This window comes from Acanthochromis polyacanthus, chromosome 1 (assembly GCF_021347895.1).
Source record: "Acanthochromis polyacanthus isolate Apoly-LR-REF ecotype Palm Island chromosome 1, KAUST_Apoly_ChrSc, whole genome shotgun sequence".
Classification (NCBI taxonomy): domain Eukaryota; kingdom Metazoa; phylum Chordata; class Actinopteri; family Pomacentridae; genus Acanthochromis; species Acanthochromis polyacanthus.
The window spans coordinates 13,744,851-13,766,961 of NC_067113.1; the positions used below are offsets into that span (position 1 = coordinate 13,744,851).

The 22,111-nt window shown below is 40.1% G+C and overlaps 1 long non-coding RNA gene across 1 annotated transcript in view; it reads left to right on the top strand.

Annotated features, from left to right (window-relative positions):
* Nucleotides 1-19,074, top strand: part of LOC127534011 (uncharacterized) — a 29,860-nt gene extending 10,786 nt beyond the window's left edge. The window contains exons 2-4 of the long non-coding RNA XR_007941981.1: nt 11,089-11,150; nt 14,110-14,265; nt 18,081-19,074. This is a non-coding gene — a long non-coding RNA (uncharacterized LOC127534011). The remainder of the gene's footprint in view (nt 1-11,088; nt 11,151-14,109; nt 14,266-18,080) is intronic.
* Nucleotides 19,075-22,111: the final 3,037 nt, after the last annotated feature.

Consider the following 22,111-nt stretch of genomic DNA (forward strand, 5'->3'; position numbering starts at 1 on the left):
AATTAAAGGCTAAATACCTGCAGGCCTATTCTATAATTCTTTAACAAAATAAAGGCATTAAGCATTTTAAAAATTCTTATTTGTCAAAACACCCTGCAGTTTTGATGTGTAAACTTTATGTCAAATTATGTAACTGTAGCAGCTGAGTGCACCCCAGTCACTGGAGGTTCATTTCCTCAGTCGCATGAGCTGCTCCACTCCCAGGCCACACCAAACATTTACAGGAAGAGCTACATCTGTTGTAAAGTGTCCCCTAACATATTTTGTTATAGATGTGACCTGGTCTACAGTGTATTTTAAACAGTACAGAATGTACTGAATGATCATAGGAATATTTAACAAATATTTTAGGAATACTGCAGGCAGCGTTGTGTCCCTATGATCCTTTTGCCCTTCTTTGAGCTACACATTGCTACTTTTCAGTTTAAACGTGAAGGTGACACTGCTCTATAGAATATATACAGTCTGCTTCAGAGCATATTGTAGATACAAGACGGAACTGACAAAAGGGTGGAACTAAGGGAAAATTGCAAATCCATCTGCTACTTCAGCACCACAGACAGTGCTGTGGATTTGTTAATACGCAGCAAAGTTATCTTAAAATAGAAACGTCAGTCCATGTTCAACCCTTTCACCTCAGTCCCCACCAACCCATCTGGTGCTGCTCTTGGGACGGTGTCACCGGTCAACACCAGATTGAAATGTTAATACATAGATGAAATTTGCTGCATGGACTAATTGCTTCCAAATGGTGAATCTTATTGACTGCATCACATTTTTATTTTAGCCAAACAGGCTCGGAAAATTCTCTGACATAAAGACTGCAGACACCCACAGATGTTTAGTTGTTGTATCACAATGGAGGGCTCATCTCATACATGCACAGTAGATCATATCAACATTTTCCACACATGCACACTAAAGGTGAACATGCACATTACTGTACTTCTTGCATAACTATCACATGGACACAGATTTTGGGCTGCAGATAAGAGACTTCTAAAGGACCAAGTCAGGCAGATGAGACTAACATATTCCACAAAACAACCTCTACTGCTGCACTCTCCCTGCTTCTAGAGGATGTGTTTGAACATCACGACTGTATGTAGATGTGACATGATGCTAAAGCTGCAAGAATCAATAATTCTAAATGAACCGAGAGATCGAATGACAATGTCAGAGGTCACTCATAATGAGAGAACTACAGAGAATTATCACCAAACCGCTGCAGCTCTTTAGCTCATTGTTTTAGATCTACAGTCTCCTCAGTGTTGCTTTTGATGCAGCAGACAGCTTTTTATCAGCCACCTTCCCTTTACTGAACAGCAGTCAGACACAGTTCACAGCTATCCAGTGAACATAATGAAGCATTAGTTACTGAAAGGCCAAAGATTAGAGCTGAAGATGCAAAAGAGATCCAAAGTATTGATATATTAATACTTATATATAATAATATATCACATATATCCATCAGGTGACAAGAAACACATCTTCAAATAAGTGCTAGCATTGTTTTCCATCTGCTGTGTAAATAGGTAACTGTTTGCTAATATTTTAAAGATTGCTATAAAACATGAAGTCAGCTGCAGGACACCGGTTTGTTTCCCATGCCCCTAGAATGGACTAAAGAATCGTTAATACATTAATGATACATTTTAAGCCCCTTTGAATATTAGAATTGGATTCTGAAGTCATTCCTATTTTTAGAAGGTTTATAGTGAGTTCACCCTGAACATAAATCTGTGAGTGGGATAATACACTCTTGCTAATAATCCGCAACATCCCTTCCAGAAAATCATGTTGTGAGGATAAACAGCTATTCAAATGAATAAATGTTTTAAAATCCATCCTTTCAGTTTGTATGAGAAGTGATACTCCTCTTCTTCTTAGGTTATACCAGTGTTTGGTAAATAGAAAAAAAGCTTCAAATCCTTCTGGCATTGATTAAACCTCTAAAAACTTATCTTTGTGAATCAAAATTACATACTTAGAAATTTATTCCATGAAAATAATCCTTCCATGCCTTTAAACAGCTTAGATGTAGCTCTACACCTTTGCCTCCTCTAGTTTGCACAAAACTATGAATATTTAAATAAGGCTGCATGTGTATCTCTAGCCAGAACCTGTTTCAGGGCTGTTTTTGTAGGGAAGTAAAAGTACCTTCTCCAGGTTAGGGACGTCTGAGCAGCCCTAAAAAAAACTGCTGAGCAGGGCCTGACTCTGATTAACTCAGGCAAGAATTGGTTATATTTGGAAAAGACAACAAAAAGCATTTTTCTGCTCTTTCAGCGTTCTCATGCAGTAGCAGTCTTCTCCACTCAAACATCACCATCAACAATATAAAATTTAATTTATAAGCTAACATACTAAACTTGTATTGTTTTATTTCTTGTGAGCCTATAGAACTGGAGTTGTATCTAATAAGTACAGTTTGTGGTTGTTTTTGGTGCACTCAGAGTTGATGTTGCAGTCAAAGCTGTCACATCTTACATCACAATGGAAACACAAAGACTGAAAGGTCTGATCAGGAAGCTTTTCCTGTAAATGTTGACACCGCCTCATTCTTGCTGAGTTAACATACAATGAAGCATCACCATGTGGGACCATCAAAAGTGTGGCTGTCACACAAGGAGGACACTTGTAAAACCAATAAGAACACATTTTATACCTCATGTCAGACATGCTACAAAATATACAGTCTAAGTTCCAGTTTTTACCATCTGCTAATTGCATAATTTCATATTGCAATTTGACTTGAAATCAGTTAGCTGTTCAGCCATAATAGATAACACAAACATTTGACTTGTCAGCACTCAACAATCAAACAGCTATAAAGTCCTGCAATTCCTCTGTTTGCGACTTTGCTTCTGAAAACAAAACACAAATCTTCTTCTTCACTACTTCTCTGAGGTGGTAAGCCCCATCCTGGAAGCTGATGGGAATAGGTCCCTAAATGCGCTACACATTAAATCTAATGGGTGTGAATCTGTGTTTATGAGACTGTCATCAATACACTGCAGTTTCAAACTGTACATGCTCAGCCATGACGGCTTATTTCAACATATGGCAACAAGGTAAAAAACTTAGTTTTCACTGGAGAGGGTCTTTAATTTAATAAAAAAGAGAATGGCCATGTCATGTGTAACCAGACAACACAGTGACTCAGCAGACATTTAAAATGAAAAATAATCCCTCATATATTCAGTTTGTCCATATGTGTTGGGTTTTCTTTGTTTGAAGCCTTAAATCCTCTCAAATTCAAGGGTAAATATCAAAGTAGGCAAACATTATCCAAGTGTGTAACTTTAGTCATCTTTTTTCTAGCAAAATCCTACTGAGCCAGAAGATAAGAGATAAATATATATGACTGCAGAGCTGTACTTTACATGCCTGCAGCAGAACCACCTGGCCTTTGTATTTGAATCAGTTTCCATCATCCTGCACTATGCAACGAGTACACTGAGTCCTCCCCTTGTGAACATCATAAAACCTTCTCATACTACAGTCCATGAGGACACACATGGAGGCATACATGCATCTTTAAGTATATCAGTCAAGCAAGAACTTCAGTCATGCTGGAAAGTCCATAAACAGATGCTTCCTCTGACACAGACATCATTTATGGAGTACCACAGTAGAAGGTGTGCTCCATCACTGAGTTGGAACACAAAGAGCACATTCACACATTTTTAAACAACAGACATGCTTCATTTCCCCCAGTTTGTCTGCTGCTTCATTGGTTCATAAAATTGCACCAATGATCACAACTACAGCTGATCAAATCGCATTAAAATTCTACAAGGTGCCAAGAATGCAGAACAGCTTAAAGTCTAATGGAAGTATTTTATAGAATATTAAACATTCCCATTTTAATATACAGTAAAAGAGTGCTTTCTTTTTGATTTTTGTTCTGGCAGAAACAATCAGGATGCATCAGCACATCACTCACCAAGACAGTTACTATGATGGTGAAATTTTTTTATAACATTGCTATAAAGTGACAAACTACATGAAGGGAGGTGGTTTGGTGGATGGAATGATCAACCAAACATATGTTCTGTTTCCAGTCAAGCCTACAGCCAACACTGTCTGTTTTGAGTTAATTATGTTTTGAGTTTGTTTTTTTTTTCCCTTTGAACTTCTGTCAATGCTGTATCATGTATTTGTATTCTCATATTTATTCTTATTTCTACTCTTGAACTGTGGTTCTTCGGCTTTGTCCCTCGGGTGACATCTTCTATTTTGTATGAAACCTGAATAGGTTTAAGAACCATGGTTTGAGAATTGCTGATATTCCTGACCAGGGGTCACCAATCTTGGAAGCCAAGGGTTAGTTTGTCAGCAGCACCAAGTTGTGAGAGAGAGAAAGGGGGGAAAAAGGAAAAAGAAGGGAAAGGGAAGGGAAGGGGAAGAGGAGGAAGGAGTAGAGAAGGGGGGAAGTGGAGAAAGAAAGGAAAGAGGGAAAGAGGGAGAAGAGAAGGGGAGAAGAAGGAAGGTGAGAGGAGGGAGGAAGAAAGGAAGAAAAGGAGGGAGAAGGGGAAAAAAGAGAGCAAGACAGACAAATAAACAAAAACATCTCTAAAAGGCTATCTGGCCTCATTGGCACCGAGTTGGTGGCACCTGTTTTAGAATTCACTGAGGATTGGGGGGTGAGGGAACAAAGGAGCGTGTCTGTCCTGTGTGTGTGTGTGTGGGTATGTGTGTTTATGTGTAAATGTGTACACTTATGTATGTCATTGTAAATTGTGTTTATATATGTATGTGTTTATGGACCCCCTTGAAAATGAGATGCTACATCTCAAGGGGCATTCTATTAATAAACTTTAAACTTAAACTTTAAACTTAAACTGCTATTACAGTCTTTCCGTGAACCTAAATCAAGCCCTTATTTTCAACAGTTTTGTATGTTGCTGCCCAATGGACACCAAATCACAAAACATTTTTTGTGTCTTCTAAGGGAAAATGACAAAACAATCTGTTTTGCCTATTTGTTGATTAGTGTAAGCGTAGGTAAACTTCTTCACATCCTACACATTTTAAAAGGAATGATTAGGCCTTTTTTACAGATTGAATATGTAACATTACTTCTTCATCAGTGTGGTTAACAGGCAGTGCTCTCTCATTTAGACATGCAGTAGGCCACTTCTATATAAATGCTCACAGCTTCATTCAGACATACCCACCATGGCGACAGAACGTGCTTTTTTGCACATATTGTGTCCAATATTGTATTTATTTGAGCTGCTTTTTTATAAACTGTGACTCTGTGTGTGACAGTTCACCTGTTTGAGATGAAGGACAGCTCACAGTGTGACTTCCTGTTAGATCCTGATTGATCCTGTCTTCATGTTGGGATCATTTATAATTAATTGAGTAAATGTTCACGACTCCCTCTTTAGAAAGTTCATATGGATCCTGCTGCTATGTGATGCTGCAGGTATTTAATGAAGTCAGAGGAAAGACTCCTGCAAACAGCTGGAAGCAACAAATAAAACTTCTCCTCCTGTTAACATTTTGTCAAAACCTGGAACAGATTTTATTACGGTGACTTCATTAATCCAAGCTGTTGATTTCTGTTTTCATGCATGCAGTTTTATATTTATGGAGAGTCATCTCGGTAATAGATGTATAATCGTAGGCAAAGTGAACAAGAAAGGTGCCCTGATTTCGTAACACAAACAGTGTCTGTTGCTCGTTATATTAGATGAAAAGCCTTCCCCAAATTGCGTCACACAACTGAAAGTGAAATTGTGATCTTGTGCATACCATTCTGTTAATGTGACAACATGCACTTCAGACTTGCGCTGTGCTAAAAGTGATACAGAAATGTTAGCTGTTATATCTAAGCTAGTAAGAATGCCATCTCAGCTTTTACAGAAAACTGACTGCGGTGCTCGTTCAGTCCTAAAGCTGACATATACAGTTGTTGTCAGCTCAGTGGAAAGGAGCACATATCTGAAGAGGCTATAGATGAGAAGATTCATACCATACACCAACAAATAGCCCCAGACATAAAACCCTGTAAAACCTCAGCCTGCCATTTCTATACTTCAGAATATTTTTTACATGAAATGCTTTAAGTTAGCTTTAAGGGTGCTTTGTTGTGCCCTTGGACACAGGAAAGCTCTCTGTGTAGATTCTCAGTCATCCAGGTGATGGTTTACCAGGACACAGAAAAGCTGCTTCCCACTGTTTATAATCTTAATGCTAAGCTATGTTAACCAGCTCCTCTGGTTATATTCCCACATGTTGATCGAGTCCTTTAAATTACAGTGTGAGCTACAGCAGGTCTAAAACTAAAATACATTATTTTGTACTTAAAGACCAGACACTGCAAATGGAGAGACACACAATGTCAATATATCTTGTGCTGTGGGGAAAATAAGTACAATAACTCCATAAATAAGTTATTACTATTGAATTGTGCAGTTTAAATAAGGACAATTTTACACCTATGTTTTTGTTTAATAAGTGGAGGAACTTGGAAGAGAATTTTACATCATTCATCATTATCTTCTAATAATTTAAGAAAAAGCTAGATGTGCTATCATCACAAGCCTTTATTCTACAGCAAAAGTCCCATGGACTCAGAATAATCCAATTTATAAAGTGCTACCGCTTCTGTTTGTTCATCGATTGTCACTCTGAACAAATGCAACTGAATTTCCTTTGACTCACGCTGGCACCTTTGTGTATGACTTCCATCAGCAGCAGGTTTTCCCTTCAGGCAGTGGCCTCTTGGCGTTGTGTCACCACAGCACAACCTTCCGCTGGACTGCAATTAAATGAAGCTGGGCAGTGCCGCAGGCTTGATGAAATCATTAAACCTGCTCTTCTCTAATTGCTAATATGTCATTAGGCTTTGCCAGCTAAATGCTGCGGGCATTGCAGCTGGGGGAGGAGAGCCAGCAAGGGTTAGGTTCAGGTCTGTGAGGATGTGGGAAGTGGAGGGATAGAATTTGCACTCATTCACTCGCTCACAGTAGCTGATATTTATTCAGATAATGTACACACGTGGACAAAATTGTTGGTACCCCTCAGTTAAAGAAGGAAAACCCACAATTCTCACTGAAATCACTTGAAACTCACAAAAGTAACAATAAATAAAAATTTATTGAAAATTAAATAATCAAAATCAGCCATCACTTTTGAATTGTTGATTACATAATTATTTAAAAAAACAAACTAATGAAATAGGGCTGGACAAAAATGATGGTACCCATAACTTAATATTTTGTTGCACAACCTTTTGAGACAATCACTGCAATTAAACGATTTCTGTATTTGTCAGTGAGCGTTCTGCAGCTGTCAACAGGTATTTTGGCCCACTCCTCATGAGCAAACAGCTCCAGTTGTCTCAGGTTTGATGGGTGTCTTCTCCAAATGGCATGTTTCAACTCCTTCCACATATGTTCAATGGGATTCAGATCTGGGCTCATAGAAGGCCACTTTACAATAGTCCAACGCTTTTCTCTCAGCCATTCTTGGGTGTTTTTGGCTGTGTGTTTTGGATCGTTGTCCTGTTGGAAGACCCATGACCTGCGACTGAGACCAAGCTTTCTGACACTAGGCAGCACATTTCTCTCCAGAATGCCTTGATAGTCTTCAGATTTCATCGTACCTTGCACACTTTCAAGACACCCTGTGCCAGATGCAGCAAAGCAGCCCCAAAACATTACTGAGCCTCCTCCATGTTTCACCGTAGGGACAGTGTTCTTTTCTTCGTATGCTTGGTTTTTGAGTCTATGAACATAGAGTTGATGTGCCTTACCAAAAAGCTCCAGTTTGGTCTCATCTGTCCAAAGGACATTCTCCCAGAAGCTTTGTGGCTTGTCAACATGCATTTTTGCAAATTCCAGTCTGGCTTTTTTATGAGTTTTTTTCAGCAGTGGTGTCCTCCTTGGTCGTCTCCCATGAAGTCCACTTTGGCTCAAACAACGACGAATGGTGCGATCTGACACTGATGTACCTTGGCCTTGGAGTTCACCTTTAATTTCTTTGGAGGTTGCTCTGGGCTCTTTGGATACAATTCCAACGATCCGTCTCTTCAATTTGTCATCAATTTTCCTCTTGCGGCCACGTCCAGGGAGGTTGGCTACTGTCCCGTGGGTCTTGAACTTCTGAATAATATGAGCCACTGTTGTCACAGGAACTTCAAGCTGTTTAGAGATGGTCTTATAGCCTTTACCTTTAAGATGTTTGTCTATCATTTTTTTTTCGGATGTCCTGGGACAATTCTCTCCTTCGCTTTCTGTTGTCCATGTTCAGTGTGGTACACACCTTTTCACCAAACAGCAGGGTGACTACTTGTCTCCCTTTAAATAGGCAGACTGACTGATTATGAGTTTGGAAACACCTGTGATGTCAATTAAATGACACACCTGAGTTAATCATGTCCCTCTGGTCAAATAGTTTTCAATCTTTTATAGAGGTACCATCATTTTTGTCCAGGCCTGTTTCATTAGTTTGTTTTTTTAAATAATTATGTTAATCAACAATTCAAAAGTAATGGCTGTTTTGATTATTCAATTTTCAATAAATTTTTATTTATTGTTACTTTTGTGAGTTTCAAGTGATTTCAGTGAGAATTGTGGGTTTTTCCTTCTTTAACTGAGGGGTACCAACAATTTTGTCCACGTGTGTACATAGTAGCCAGCCCCGTGGGAGCTGTTTGATTTGTAGGCAAAGCCATTCCAAACTCACAGGTGAAACCATTTTTCCTCGTCATCGATCCATTCGAGTGATGTGTGGAGCCCATCAATAAGGCACCACCCATCAGGTCTCCATCTGGCCCAGTGGCCTTCTGACATGGTGAGGAGGAGGCTTGTCCATCAGTGACAAATGTCTCGCTGTCACCTGCCACTCTTCAGCTGGAGAAGCAGGTGGGCTCGTATCGTGGCATTTCCACAACAAAGCACTCACAGGAATTCAAAGAAGCTCTATGTATTTAGATTTAGAGCATTAATTCAGTGTTTTCTTTCCTGTATCTCCTATGACGCTGAATGTCCTCGTGTCTAAGAGTATGAACAGGAAAACAGTTTCAAAGTAAATCAAGCAGATCACTGACGCAGCTTGCAGGCAGAATTATTCCATGAATCCTTTTCTATGCTAAAGCTTTATCTTTGGTCACTCTGAAATTGCATCTATAAAGTTCTCGGCTCTGTCTTGGCGGGTGTCCTTTGAAGAGCAAAAGATAAATGAACTAGAGCGATGCCACTGCCAGCTTCTACTCACCTCGTCTTGTCTTTATTTTTAAAATTTTAGTGTATTGGAATGTAGGCATTGCCTCTGGGATGGCAGTCAGTGTTTTGGTTGTTCCACTACTTTGGTAAAGACAGAAATGTTGGAATATCTGAACTATTTGATGAATTACTATGACTTTTCCTCTCCGTACAACATTAGGTCGACATTTCTGTGGATAGACGAGGTGGTCATGGAATTTGCTACACATATACATGTTCCTCTCAGGAGGGTATGTAATAATTTTATGATTGCAAAGAACTTTTTCATTGAGGCAATCATTGGGTCGAAAATTATTCCCATCAGTCTCAGAAGCATTTTAACCAAAATGCTAACAGGCCAAAGCAATACAGTGAACATGATAAAAAATAAAATCATCTAAACGTCACCGTCTGAGCATTGTTAGTGTGAGAATGACAGGTAGCCTCACTCAGCCACTTACAGGGCTGTAGAGTTCTAGCCTTGTTACTTGTTTTAGAGTAAATAAGCCACAGCTTTGCGCTGAATCCCCCTTTGAGTCAAAACAATATCACACTAGGCTCATCTTACTTCACTGTTTCCAGCCTCCTTGTCTCCTCCATCTGCCTGCCTGTGACCTGAAGATTAATCTCAGCACATCATTTTGAAGGATATTTCAATTCGTAAAATGCATCTGCTGGAGTGAGGAGCGAGGAGGCTTGCATCAGTAGCTATGAGTGAAGATGCACAGGTGTATGTTTTTCCCATTTGTCCAGTGTCAGATCACAGTGGCAGCAGGTTATCCCAGATGTCCCATTCCTCAGCTACATTCTCAGCTCCTCCTGTGGGATTCCAAGTCAGATGATATCTGTAATCCCTGACGTGAGTTCTGGGTCTGCCCTGTAGTCTCCTTTTAGTTGGATGTGTTTAAAATCATCCAGGAAGTTGCCTGAACCACCTCATCTGGCTCCTTTAGATGCTCTAAGGCTGACATCAGCCACTTTATGCTGGAAACACATTCTGGCCACCTGTAATCCTGACCTCATTGTTTTGGTCACTACCAAGAGTACATGACCATAAGTGAGGGTTGGAACATTGATCAACTGGTAGATTGAAAATCTGCCTTCCGTCTTAGCTCCATCTTCACCGTGATACTCTGGTGCAACGCCTACATTTACTGGTGACGCTGCACATGTCAGTCCCTCATATACTCTGTTGTCCTGTCACTTTAACCAGGATTAGAAAATACTCCTTTACTTGGAGAAGCAACTCATCCCCAACCCAGAGGGACCAGTTTCCAGAATTTGAGAACCTTGATATATCCTCTGTACAAGTCTTACCATCACCTGTTTAAATGAAGTATGACACACAGCTGGAATATACAAACCATGTCAGTAGCAGGCCTGCCAAATGTGTTTATGTCATTTATATCACTCCATAATTATATATGTCACTCTGTATGGTGTGTCACACCTCTTCTATACTTCACTGAACATGTGTCTTAAAAAAACAGCTTTGACATCCCTACATTCTTGTCATATTCTGCTATGTTGCAAATTGAATTACATATGAACATATGCTGTAAGTTATCATGAACACTATTGTGCTCATCTGACAGAGATCATACAACAAACAATGGACATATACAGCTGTGCCACATGTTGTATTTAGCTGACATGACTTCTGAAGAATAGCTCAGAGGCAAAAATGTTTCATTTAGTAAAGCTGCTGTTGCCTTCACTTCTTTCTCTTTGTGTCTTTTCTTGACCTCCTCCATTAAAATCTCTGGTGGAACAGACTAAAATGTGGGGCAAAGTGTCAAAGAAAAGAATCAAGGATATACAAACAGAGAAATGAGAAAAGTGGCATATGTGTCCTTTCCTTTTACAGATAATCCTCCAATGCAGAAGCTTTGTCCTGAAAATATCCTGCAGGCTGGACACCTAACAGAGGTCAGTGACCATGAACATGTGTGAATATTAATGCAAATGGAATAATTCTCCCCATGAATTTGAATATTTCAGAAAGCAGCTGACTTGTCGGGGTGTAATTACAGCTGAACTGCACACATTCATCTATGGTGGACTTTATGGACCTCATCCTTTCTCCATAGACACTTCACCCACCTGTCAGTCAAGCCAACCTCATTTCCAGCTTCCTCCTCGTTCCCAAGATGCTCTCCCACGTGCCTTCTCCTCTGACTCTCTAGCCTTTTCCATCCCATAAATCATTTTAAGAGTGTGAGAAAGTCTCATCTGCACCACAGACAGATATAGTGTGTGCCGCCCCCTCCATGTAATCCCCCGGTGAATGGAGCAGCGCTAATCCTGCTATTGTGCCACATGAATCGCATGGGAATTGTCCACACTATCACATGTTCAGCCCTGTGTTTCCTGTCTTTCTGTGTCTTTGAGTGAAACCATGGCATGCCTCTTATATAAATATAGTCTCAATAAGTGCTTTAAAATCCAATGCATGTGGTTTCTTGGGAACTGAGCTGATGAAGGTTCTTCATTGATCTTTATCAGTCACAGCAGACTGTTAGATCACTTCAAGTGAATGTTGCATTTGGCGGAAGAATCTGATTCTTTTATTGACATGGATCATTGAATTCTCTTGGAAATGCGGTAGTTAATATGCTGCACAAATGCACTGAGATGATATGCATGATAGAGAATTGGCAAGAGAGAAAAGGGATTGACAGACAGGCTCAAATAATTTGCTTGAAGAATGGCAAATTTGTCTTTCTTGTAGGTGATTTACAGCATAACTTGAGGCAGAAAACGGTCAGTGCTTCTGTATAACTTATTCAGATTGCAGAAGAGCGGCATTTCTCTATTCAAGCTGAAAAAGGCTCATTCTGTTGAGCTTTCCCGCCTGCAGTGCATCGTATTTCCCAAGCTCCAAAATAGTTCATTTGCAAGTGAAAAACACTTAAGGAAGCAAGTTTTTGTCATTAACTCTGCCGAGGATAGTGGTTCACCTCTCACTGGAAGCAATCATGCTAAAAATGCATGCTTTAAGGGTTCTGTAATGCCGTACTGTAAGCCACATTAAATCACACTAAAACAGTCTCTGGGTTAAAAAAAAAAAAAAAAAAAAAAAAAAAAAGCCGCTCACAAAAATGAATAGCAACCACAGAAAACTGATGCTGCTCACTTTGCATTTCCACTGATGTTTTGACAATGAAGATACCCAAATGCAGCTGTTTTTGAATAAAGCGAAGCATTAAAAAATAAGACTGTGGTTGGTATTCAACTTACAGGAGTTGCTGTCTTCCTGCCAAGTGGGACTCTTAGGCAGATTTAACGTTTTTTGACAGGCACCCCCGGCTCACTAAAAGCTGCGTTTGTTGTGCTGACACATCACTTTCCAGTTTAGATATTTTACAGCCAGCCCTACCTTTTCTGAATACTTAGAAGAAGAGTTGAAGTTTTGTTTAATGCCAAATAAAGCACGATCCAAATTGCAAAAATTTGCTGCTCTGAAGTGATTTTCAAAAATCCCAAAATGGAAGCTTCTTGAAGTGTTTGCAACCAAACCGAGTGGCTGTGCTGAAATTCCCATAAGAACTGGACTGAATATGGTCCAGGCTGGTGTTATCCTACCTGTTTATGATGCTGCCTGTCCTATAGTAACATCTGCTGCATAGGATAGTAACTCTAATGCTAATATAGATTTAAAAACCTAGCTTATTAAATATTTTTTGGACTAGACTTAATGCACATTTAGCCTGTCATGTACAAACAGAACTTTACAAAAACCAGAGGCTGTGAACTATATTTTTAGCTAACTGATTAACAGTGCATTACATGTTCTCTATTAGTTTGCATACATGGTGCTCATGTGTAGTTGCACAGTATGCATTGTTGAAGTAGTGAGTCTGAGCTCTGTGTTGTACTGAGTGAGGTACAGTGTATGCTGCTTGGGGCTACCAGATGGAGAAAGTCCTGGACCAGCCTGCCTGCTAATGAGTGCAGAGTAGCCAGAAGACACTGGCAGATGCTACATTGAGGGGGCAAAACAGTTTTGGGCATACACTTCATTTTAATGTCCCCGCATGACCGGACAGCACTCAAAGGGAACAGCAAGGGTTTGTCAGACGGGCTGGTTAAAGGGCACATATGATGCATATTTACAGATTTAGAAACTTGCTTTGGGGGTTTATTAAAATATGTTTACTTGTTTGAATATTCTAAAAACGCAGTGTTTTTCTCGTACTGTGCATTGCTGCAGTTCCACTTCTCACCCGCCATCTTAAACACTTAGTTTTAGCTCCTGTTTTCTTTTAGACTGTCCTTTATTGCTGCTTATTCTTTGTTTAAGCGCCAAACAATATAGGAGTTATGAAACTGTTACATGGTCACATCGATGCGTATCAGATGAAAAGTCTTGACTTTATGTATCCTGTCAGCAGATTTTTTGTTGTTTTTTCAATTTGTTTCTGTTTGTTAAGAAAAACTTAAGTGCATGACATCCCATCCTAATTATACACTTGGTTGTGCACATGAAGTAACAGTGAACACAGTTTTGCTTTGCTTCCTGTAGGTCCTGTGGGCTTCTGATTCCTTCCCCTGAATATTTAGTACAGAGCCCTGCATATTTCTCCTCCTCCAAACTAATGTAACAGAGAGGAATTTAATGTGGAGGAGAGGGAGGAGAAAATATATTGTTGCATATTACAAAGCTGATATGGCAGAGGGATATATTACAGGTAGTAAAGTTACTTCTTACTGTGAGCGGAGTAGTTTCCAGTGTTTCAGACTTCACTTCACTTTTCTGCACAGAAAATTGTCCAAGAATGAAAACTGAGGAGTTCATAAACTGCAGTTTGAGTGTCTTTAGTCAGGAGAGGTGCAGACACACCCCTGTAACATCACATATCAATTTTTATGTATTTTTCCTTCACAGTATGGTACAGTACATCATCGTGATGCAGCTGGACACGTCATCAGGGATGTTTTTTGGGCTCATTGGGTGTTTTGAGTCTTTCTACCTAAGACATCGTCACCCAGGTTACCCAGTTGGAGTTGGTCGACCCTCCCCTTGCATCCATGCCACCGACAGGTATCAAAAACATAACATACTAACAGGTCTGTCAGAATACAGCTATTACTGTGACTAAGACAGATCTAAAGGCAGAGCAAGTTTTATAGAAAGTTTTATTTGCATAGCACCCTTCATTTCCAAGACAATTCAAAGTGCTTTACATAAAACAGTAAGAGCATTACAGTGAGGGGCATATAGTTAAAAGATACCATGCAGATTTCATGCATAGGCGCATGAGAAAAGAAATGCTTTTAACCTGGATTGTCCACATTTGGTGAAAGTTTAATCTCCACTGGCAGTTTGTTTCACTTGTTTGCAGCATAACAGCTAAATGCTGCTTCTCCATGTACAGTCTGGACTCTGGTCTGGACTAGCTGACCTGAGTCCTTGGATCTAAGACCCCTGGTAGGTTTGTTTTCTATGAACATATCACAGATGTATTCTGGGTCTAAACCGTTTGGGATTTGTCAACCATCAGTAGGGTTTTAAAATCTATTCTGTGACTGGCTGGAAGCCAGTGTAGAGATTTTAGAAGTGGTGCGATGTGTTCAGATCTCTTAGTCCTGGTTAAAACGCTAGCAGCAGCATTCTGGATGAGCTGAAGCAGTTTAATGCTCTTTTTGGGAAATTCTGCTAAAATACCATTACAGTAATCCAGTCTACTAGAGATGAAAGCATTGTAATACTAACGTCTGAAAAAAAATGCTCTGGTTTCAACTTTTTAAATGTGTGATAAGTATATTTATACACATGACACAGCAGTGGCAACTTCATGAACACAGGATCTGGCTATAAATAAGTTCTTTAATAGATGAGAGACACAGGTCAGCTGTACTGCAAAGATTCAGGGTTCATATGGTGGGATAATTTGTTCCAAAGCTTCTCTAAATGGATCCCAAGCTCCATCAGAGGTGTCCGGACAGTTTTATTAAGATCGGCCTGTCATTATAAGTACAAAATTACATTTCAGTGTTACATCAGTGTTATGGGAGTGGAGTTAGAGAAGTGTTTTTTTAGCTGCTCATGTAAACCTGATCCCTTGAAGATTACACTTCTGCCCTTTGCTGTGGACTTTGGACTTTGTACATTAGTGGATCTTTTACATGCAGATAAAAAAAAAAGCTATAACACATGAAAGGAAATGTTGGATCAGATATTCAACAAAGCAAAAATTCCCCATGACACTAGTCAAGTATATCCTCATCTGTGATGCATCACACTGTCATGTTAAAGTGTTAATATTCTGCACACAAAACCTTATCTCTTTACATCACATACTGTTTTCATCTCCGTGCACTATCTGCAATTTGCCAAACTGGCCTCTTACCTCAGAATAAAACCGGTGGGTTCTCCCTCCCGGTGCTGGATTAGATTTAGCCCGCCATGCCGCTCCCGCTCATAAATCATTTGCTTTATCATTTCTCCAGCCTCAGTAAAACTCCTCTAAATGGAAATGCACCACCATCGTCGCAGGGGCTTACTTTACGAGAATAACCATATAAATCAAGTTTGTTTAAAAAGGGAGCGTCACAACCTGGCATAAAGTTCTCCGGCCTGCAGAAGATCAGAAGCACACACAGGAGGAGACAGCGAGTTTTCCTGCTCCAACCTGACTGACTTCCCTCTGGCATCTGTCCATACAAAAATGAATTATCTACTGGGAACTCAATCAGAGAGACAACACATGGCTACAGGGAAACTCTTATGAGTCTGTGAACGTTACTGTGCATTTGTGTACGAGAGGGGAAGAACAGAGACTATATTTAGACCCACAATCTGGCATGAGGTGGGGCAGGGTGTGTGGTGGATTGGGGTTATATAAATGATTAATATGGTCGATTATACATTGAAACTGTGCTGTAAGTAATATTCTTCAAGGCCACTTCCCAGCGATTTCCCCCCTTAAATAGATACATCCCATCTAATTACAGTTTCTGAGTAACTCATCAGATGAATGTATTCGTTCAATCTGGACCTGTCTAAATGGAAGAAAAACCATCAACTTTAATGCCCATATAAAACTCTGTTAAAATACAGGAGTTCACGATCACTCCTCTTATCTTAAATATGACTTTCCCTGTTGATGCTGAGCACAGAATGAGCTGCCTCTGCAGGGATATATACATTTTGCATATGTGGAATGAGGGATTGCAAGTGTGCCGAATGAGCCTCCAAGCACTAAAGAACCAATCAGTTAGAATGAGAGCTTAATACAGTTCTGGCATATAAGAAGAAAGATCTCCCAAAAGGGAGAATAATTCACCACTTGACCATTTATCACAGAGCTGAATGTTAAAGTGGTCAGATCGTCTCAACCGCTAAGTCCCGTCCTCTGAGTGTGCCCAATATGGAACAAAAGAGCCACTTTCATTAGGGAAAGAGTTTCTTTATTAGTACAAAGGGTCTGCGCTTGTACTTTTCCCTTGTTTCCTCCTCTTTCTCCTCTTGCTGCCCTCCATCCTCTATAGTTCATTAGGCACCGGGTGTTGATGAAATGACCGATCCAGGCTGAGTCGTGGTCGAGCTTCGAACCGGATGCTGCCAGAGGGGCTGATGCTTTCAGAAGCTGATTAGACCGGTGTGAAGGTGGCGTCTCCCAGGACTTCAGAATAGACGGTGCTTCATTAGGAGGATTGAAGCAGATGGCAGCAGGGCGATGGGCAGGCAGGTCAGGAGCTTAGAGATGACCAATCACAAGCAAATCCAAAGCTGCTCTTTGTTCTAGCTCGGGGGGAAATGTTTTGCTTCTCAAAGATGCACTTGAACAAGAGAACTTTTGATGGTGGAATTACACCGATGCACGGATTTAACGCGAAGATGAATCACTTCAGATCAAATAGGAAAAGCAAATCTCAATTCACCACAACCTAATGCGGCTTTGATATAGCTGTCAGAAAACAGGACCACCAGGCATCAAAAGAAAGTCCTTTGTTTGACAGACACCCTCATTAAACCCAGTGAGTCACTCAGCCACATGACACCGACAGTCTATTGAAGTTTGGCTTTCCGGTGCTTTACAGACAACAAAGACAAAGATACCCAGTGCATCAAAACTGGCATGGCGACACTCTGATGTGATGCAGGAAATCATTCCTTGTTTATGATCAGCAATTCTTAAGGACTTGGATGTTGCCTCCACTTGGTTCAGTTACAGTAGTGGTCCTCTCACAGAGTCAGCCAAAGGAGGTCACTCAGGGCTAGCCTCACTTGGCTGCCAAATTCCACTTTGCAATTGTGTCCCTCATCATTCACACAGTAGTCGGAGTGCAGCACAGTATATTTTACCAGTGACGTTGACAGGTTGACAGCCCGGCACACTATTTCAGCAACGTGCCTTTTAGTTTTCCTCAGTGGGTTGGAATGAGTGAAAGATTGATCGCCTGCCTCCTGGACGTCATATCTGCGCTGTTTATGACTCATAACAGACGCAGATGTACTTGTGGCAGTTAAGAACGGGCTTTGTTATCCATCATCTGCTAATGAGTACTTTGTTGAGCTTGGACACATTAAATAAGATGTACATCATCTCTGCACTGATCAATCTGATCAAGCCCAGATACTTCACTTTCTTAATTGCTTCAGCACTTCTGCTGTTTATTTGCATATTTCTGAAGGACATTTCTTCACTTAATGGAGTAGGGGAAGTGCAGAGATGTATGTTTATGGCACTAACAGGCTTTAAGTATATTGGTGCTGTATTTGAATTAAAGGCCCGAGTGCCAAAGGGAAAGTTCAATCAGTGAAAGACATTTTACTTTCAACTGCAGTCTGTCACTTAAAAGTTAAATGGTCTGCAGATATGGATTTTTTTTTCTTTGTGTCTTTCTTCTCAGGAGCTTGGGCTCCATGTGACGCTTCTCTGTGTGGAGCGGATGGTACACAACAGCTGCTACTGGACCCAAATATCACAGCCTGCGTCACACTGCTCGGCCTGTGAATAATCATGTGTGTTGCAGGTTGGAGATGGTGATGCTTCCTGTGACAGTTTTTCTCTCCTTTGTGTTGTGTTCTGTTTTATACAAAAAAAATGTTTGCAAGGTGAAAAAGAAAAATGCACGTGTGTACTTAAATTAGCACATGAATGCATGCTTTTAAAAAAATCTATTCAAGTGATACACATACTTAAATATTCACACGTCAGACTGGAGTCTTGACATAATTTTACTGTAAAATGTCATTTTTGCTTTGTCATATATATTTTTGTAGTGATATGAGTAGAAAAAGTCCTTTTTCCCATTTGAATTTAAAGTTGCCACTGCTGTCGGTCCACATGCATAAATGTGTGCAACTCTCTCATATAGATCCTGCCACTGTCTGGTGTTTCAGGTATTTAATTAACTTCAAAAGAAAGACTCTTTCAGAGGGGAATCAGGAAAGGACCCAGATGCAGACACATCCGGTGAGTAAGTTGCAGCAATAAAAAAGGACATTTTAATCAAAAACTTAGTTAAACAAGACAGATGGATGAATAAGCAAAAGTTGGCTGGTAATCCATGAAGAAAAAGTCCCTAACAGAAAAAATCCACAAGGAACATAATCCAAAAAACATGATGGCACAGAGGGCTGAACAGACAGGAAGGTGAACAAGATCCATGTACTGAGTAGACAAACAGGTGGCAATCAGGCAGGCAATCCAGAGGAGAAACAAGATCCAAAGAAACTAAATGCACAAACCGAGACACAAGCGAGGAACATAAGGGCAGGTAACAGGAAGGGAAACACGAGGATAAACAACAGTACCAACTGGCAAAAGACAAGGCAAGACACAGAACTAATAAGCAAACAAGACACAGGTGAAACTAATGTGCCGGCAGACAATCAAAAAAGGAGGGAAATCACACAAAGATCGGAAGCAGCAGAGACACACAAGGTAAGTAACTTCAAAATAAATCAGGAAGGAACTGAAAAGGAACATTGAATATAGACATAAACATGGCCTACCTGCTAATGTGACAACACAACCTAACAGGATTGTTGTTGCAACTTTTACAGAAAAGTGATCAGGGTGCTCACTCTGACAATGAGTGCACATCTGAAAGCCTAAATTAGTAGGTGCTAATGTATCTTTCAGTGAGGATGAGGATCTCACTTCTTTCTAAATCCATGATTACGTGGACATCTGTGAACAGCACAGGTTCACAGTTGTTTTAATTATACTTTCTTGTCCACTTCAGGACTCATCACATAAACGCACACCTACACATAGACACTACTGCCTTTATAGCATAGTTGGTACACAGACACAACTTAGGCTGAATTCAGAGGTCCATAGAGGAATTTGTGTGTAATTTTGCAGACTTGGGCAGATGGCAAATATACGTCACGTGGACTCTAGTGGATCTTGCAAATGTGAAAAGTATAACATTGGCCTAACTCCAGTTTCCGCCCCAGCTGACACAGACTCGAGTGACACTTGAGGACATTTATTCAACTTCTCGCATATACAGTTTTTAAACATATGCAGACACATTCCCCGACATGTGAACTGAATTTAAAGTCCCCCTTTAATGCTTGTAGCCTGGTTTCATTTAGATCCACATGCATCAAAGGGATCTGTCAATGATGCTGACCCAAATTAATGCAAAAGGCAACACAAACACAAACATAGTCTATTACTTTCTTTCTTCCTCTCAGAAATCAGATGTGCTTTGCTTATCATTATCTAGAAAGTGCGAAATCATTCATCTGCTATGAAAAGGACCGCAGCTTGGAGTTACATCTCTTCTCTCACATTTGAGTAAATCAAATTGACTTGAAAATCAATTGAAGCCTTTTAACACTGTAATCAAAATGGATGGGATTACTCAGCTCTTGTTGTTTTGCTTTCCTGTTTACCATATGCATGGGCTGGTCCTTTATAGTGCCTCCAAAGTTTTATGCGGGTTGTGTGTTCACGTTTGTCACACACAGATGGCTGAGCCCCACAGTGTGACCCTGACTTCCACTGACCTGAGCGCTCAGGTTCATCTTACGCACCCCTCCATATCCTCCTTTTTGTTCATCCCTCGCTCTGCGGTCGTCATCATCAGTATGTGTCACCTCAAGAACAATTGTCGTCCTCTCATTTTTCACTGTCGCCCACCGTCTGTGTGCATCCATCACTGTCTGAGGCCCTTTCGTCTCTCTCTGGATGCACTTCTATCCTCTTTTTGGGCGAATCAAAATCTGTGTTTTTGTCCCATTGTCAACTGAAACGCTTTCGCTCCTTTGTTCTCCAGCCAAACAAAGAAAATTATTTAGTTGTTAATGCTTCTATTCTTTCCGTCTCTCTCAGCTTCTGGACACACACACACACATCATACTGCTCGAAATATAAAGACCATTTATTGTGAGTGTGCATGTGTATGTGTGTGCATGGCGCAACATCAGAGAGGAGAGGCTGGAGCAATTCTCTGTGGCCGTATCAGCACACAACAGGCAGGTTTTAGTCAACCCCATGCTGAATAATGTCTAATAGGAATAACCTGGGGGACACGGAGACAATGAGAGAGAAAGAAAACGACAGAAAGAGACAGACAGCGACAGAGAGAGGTACAAAGAGAGGCTGGTTGGATTAAAATCAGCAGGAGAGAGTGTTTGACCTCATGGTGAACCAGGACAACATAATTACACGGTTTACCTTTTTACACAAAAAGCACGTGCTTATCACCGAATCTAAATACAGTCTGTTCTCGAATAAATTATGTAAATGATGTTGCAAATGTGGAAAAAGAACAATAATCACAGGGGAAATAGAGACAGGATGTTAAAGAGAAGGATTGTTAATGAGAGAATGAAAGATGCGGAACAATGACTAATAATTCAGAGAATGCATAGGAGTGATCAGCCCTGGAAGTGTTTCCTGTTAATTAACATTAAAATCAGTACTTCTGGTGATTAATGGCATTAGTCATCAAGATGAATGGCTACATCTTTTTGCAGACTCAAGAAGTTTGCAACAGAAGTTATGGTCACACACATTTTACATTTCTTTCTGCCTGAATATCATCAGGACATGAAATTAGTTGGCGATATTACCGTTCTCTGTTCAGTGGATTTAAAGAAAAAACCTTGTGATAATCTAGTGGCTTCTTCTGCAGATCAGTCAGTCACAACCTGTCGGCCCACTGCACTGGCCCAGAATGGCATATGTTAACAACTATTACATGGATTGTCACCACATCTGGAGTGGACACCCATTGTCCTCAGAGGATGAATCCCAACTTTGCTGACTTTTCATCTAGAGCTATGATGAGGTTTGCAATTTACTGTTAACGTCTCTACTACGCTGAAAAGAATTTCAAGCTAGTTCACCCATTGTAAGTCCTATTTTATAAGTTTTTTTCTCCATAAAAAAGCATTCTGGGAAGTCTGCAAATACGTTAATCCAAAATAATGCTTTCCATATTCACTTAATTTTATTATTTCAGTGAAGTCTCAGCACTACATTCATGCAGCTCAATATATAATGTGAAACGAGCCAAACTGACTAATTTTAACTACTTCTGAAGTGACTGAAACTAGACATTTTAAGTTAAATGAACTGAAAATTAATCAAATATAGTTTTTATGTTAAGTTAATGTGAAGAAAGAGTCAAGTCTTATAGTGTACTGATCAGACTGCTGTGAAATAATGCTCACTCCAGGATTAATTGTTATAACACTAGTATTCCCTTAATTTTTCATTAGGTGCCTTCATCAAGTCAGAGTTTATTGTGTCCAGTAATTGTGGTAACAACTATAAACCCACAAAACTGATGACACAGACATCAGCCTCAGGTGTGCTTCATCCTCTGTGCAAATTAACCTTACACTTCCCAAACCCTATGCTTCCTCAAATCAGCATATTAGTCTTGTCTTTGGAAGCATATTAGGATGCTGACAT